Source organism: Cannabis sativa, chromosome 2 (genome assembly GCF_029168945.1).
Source record: "Cannabis sativa cultivar Pink pepper isolate KNU-18-1 chromosome 2, ASM2916894v1, whole genome shotgun sequence".
Lineage (NCBI taxonomy): Eukaryota > Viridiplantae > Streptophyta > Magnoliopsida > Rosales > Cannabaceae > Cannabis > Cannabis sativa.
Genome location: NC_083602.1, coordinates 3,108,630 through 3,111,712, shown reverse-complemented (window position 1 = coordinate 3,111,712; position 3,083 = coordinate 3,108,630). Strand labels below are relative to the sequence as shown.

Genomic DNA, 3,083 nt, shown 5'->3' with positions numbered 1-3,083 from the left:
GTTGACCAATAAATGGGCTGTCACATAAAGGGCCCAGTTGACTAAAAATTAAAATTTAAGCCCCAATCTCTCTTAAATCAATCTCTTTTTTAAGTAACTAGTCAACTGAAATGTATCAGCCCAAATGATTGGACTGAACACACAAAAGAACATGTACCCAATGATTGCTTCATTCAACAAATTTTCAATCAAATGTTCTTATTGCTTTCAACCCAACACTCCTTTGATCAGCCCAGTATCAAAATACATTTGCTGTCAAATAAAATTGCTAAGCCATTGCTATAGCAACTGGGCATATCTCTTTCTACCCCAAACTTAGTTTCTTTGCCCAACTTTGAAATTTCATCACTTCCACAGCCTCCTTGACTTGATTTTCTGCACAAAGAAAAGAAATATTTTCTCAATTTTACCATGACATTTATTTTAACTAATTATAATATATCTATATATATATCTATATATCTAATTATAATATATCTATATATATAATTTCTTTTTATCTTTTTTTTTCTTTTGCTTTTTTTTTTCTTGGGGTGCCTTTATTGAATTTTTTCTTCTCTTTTTTTTTTTTCTCTTTTCATTCTCTTTTTTTTTTCTTTTGGCACCCCCAAACTACAAACATCAAGCATCCTTCAAGGAAATAGAGGCCTTTTCTCGGTTGACCTCTCCACTCCCAAACTTCACTCCTTGGCCTAAGAATTTTCTTCTTGAAAGTGCTTCACGAAGTTCCACCACCCCATCGGGGTATACTCTCACCACCAAGAAAGATCCATCACACCTTGAATCTAGTCGTCCATCAGTAGCCTTCATTAAAGAGTTGGAAAAAATCACTTGTTGCCAAACTTCAAACATTTGAGACCGAAATTTTCTACTAAGCTTCTTTTTCTTTCTCTTCTTTTTGGGTGGTTTTTTAGAGTCAAATGATGCTTTGTCTTTGCTTTCTTGTGCCTCGTGATCCTTAGCAATTTTTTTAAGGAGAATCTTCTTTCTCACCTTCTTACTAACTTTGAATTTGGACTCCTCAACCATGTTAGGATCCATATCTCCAATTGCTAAGCATTCTCCTATTGCATCCGGGGCACGTATGGGATGGAAAACCTTGAATGTGGCTTGCTCATCTTGAGCTCTCATGGTGAGCTCTCCTTTTTCAACATCTATCAAAGTCCTTCCCGTGGCAAGAAATGGCCTCCCTAAAATGATTGGAACTTCCCTATCTTCCTCATAGTCAAGAATAATGAAGTCCGCCGGAAAGATGAACTTATCTACTTGTACCAAAACATCTTCAATTTTTCCATCCGGATGAGCCATGGAACGATCCGCTAGTTGCAAAGTGACGGTGGTTGGCCTTGCTTCTCCAATTCCCAACTTCTTGAATATAGACATGGGCATGAGATTAATACTAGCTCCCAAATCACAAAGAGCTCTTCCAACATCCCGTCCCCCAATAGAAATTGGAATTGTGAAGCTGCCCGGATCTTTCAATTTAGGTGGAATTTTGTTCTTCAACATAGCGCTACAGCCCTCGGTCAAAGCGACCGTTTCAAACTCGCCAAACCTCCTTTTCTTTGTCAAAATATCTTTTAAGAACTTGACATAATTTGGCATTTGCTCTAGTGCTTCTACCAAGGGAATATTGATATGGAGCTGTTTCAACACATCCAAAAACTTCCTGAATTGCCCATCTTGCTGCTGTTTCTGAAATCTTTGAGGAAATGGAAGGGGTGGTTTAGTATTAGAACATACTGGTGCGGATTCTTGTTGTCGGGTTGCCGATCCGATCTTTGTATCAAGCGGTGCAGTATCAGCAATTTCCTGGGCAGTTTTTTTACTCAATTTTTCGTCGTTTTGGATTGAAGTGGGCTCCCCACTACCCTTTATTTCCTCCTCAGAATTTTTCAGATTCTTGCCACTCCTTAGCTGAATGGCGTTGCATTGTTCCTTCCCATCCCTCCTTGGATTTTCCGTGTCGCTAGGCAAAGAACCTTGCGGCCTAGCTTTTAATTCATTGGCCAAATGTCCAAGTTGCAACTATAAGTTTCGAAGAGAGGCAGCTTGACTTTGTATCACCGCATCATTTTTGGCCATATAATCCCGCATTAGACTCTCCAAAGAACTTGGTTGGGAATTTTGAGCATGTTGTGGATGTCACGGTTGTTGTGAGAAACCCGGTGGATATGCTTGTCTTCCTTGGGCTGGTGCGGTGCTTGAGCTTGCTCCTTGACCTCCCCAAGACAAATTAGGATGATTCTTCCAAGATTGATTGTAAGAGTTTGAGAATGCCCCATTGTTTCTGTTAAAATTCTGATTTCCCATGTAACAAACGGACTCTGGATTAGATGGACACTTCTCAAACGCATGCCCTTCTCCACAAAACACACATGAGACATCATCACTTTGAATGGCGGCGGTGGTTGAATATTTTTAGCGTTCCCAATACTCAAATTCTTCAAAACATTCGTCATGGAAGCCATTTGAGCTGTCAAAGCCGTTATTGCATCTACCTCAAGGACTCCCGCCACTTTTCTACTTGTTGGAGCTCTTGTGTTGGACCATTGGTAGTTGTTACTTGCAATTGTCTCCAAAATCTCAAATGCTTCATTGTAAGACTTTGACAAAATAGCACCGTTGGCCGATGCATCTAACACCATTCGAGAAGCTGCATTCAAGCCATTATAAAAAGTCTCCATCTGAATACAATGTGGAATGCCATGATGTGGACACTTTCGCAAAAGTTCCTTAAACCTCTCCCACGCATCACTTGTGGACTCATCTTCAAGTTGCTGAAAAGACATGATCTCACTTCTGAATTTTGCATTTCTAGTAGGAGGAAAGTATTTCCTCAGAAACTTCTCAGCAAGGTCATTCCAATTGGTCACAGAATCAGGCGGCAAAGTGTTGAGCCATGATCTAGCTCGGTCCCGTAGTGAGAATGGGAATAGCTTCAACCTTAACACCTCTTCACTCACTCCTTGGATCTTGAAAGAATCGATCACCTCCAAAAATGAACGGAGATGGAGGTGAGGATCTTCAGTTGGCATCCCACTGAATTGCCCCACGGTTTGGAGCATTTGAAACATCACTGG

The 3,083-nt window shown here is 40.3% G+C and overlaps 1 non-coding gene across 1 annotated transcript; it reads left to right on the top strand.

The window, feature by feature from the left end:
• The first annotated feature begins 2,703 nt into the window (after positions 1 to 2,703).
• On the top strand, positions 2,704 to 2,810 carry LOC115721535 (small nucleolar RNA R71). Its single transcript, XR_004012550.2, has one exon. It is a non-coding gene; the product is annotated as a small nucleolar RNA R71 (small nucleolar RNA).
• Positions 2,811 to 3,083: the final 273 nt, after the last annotated feature.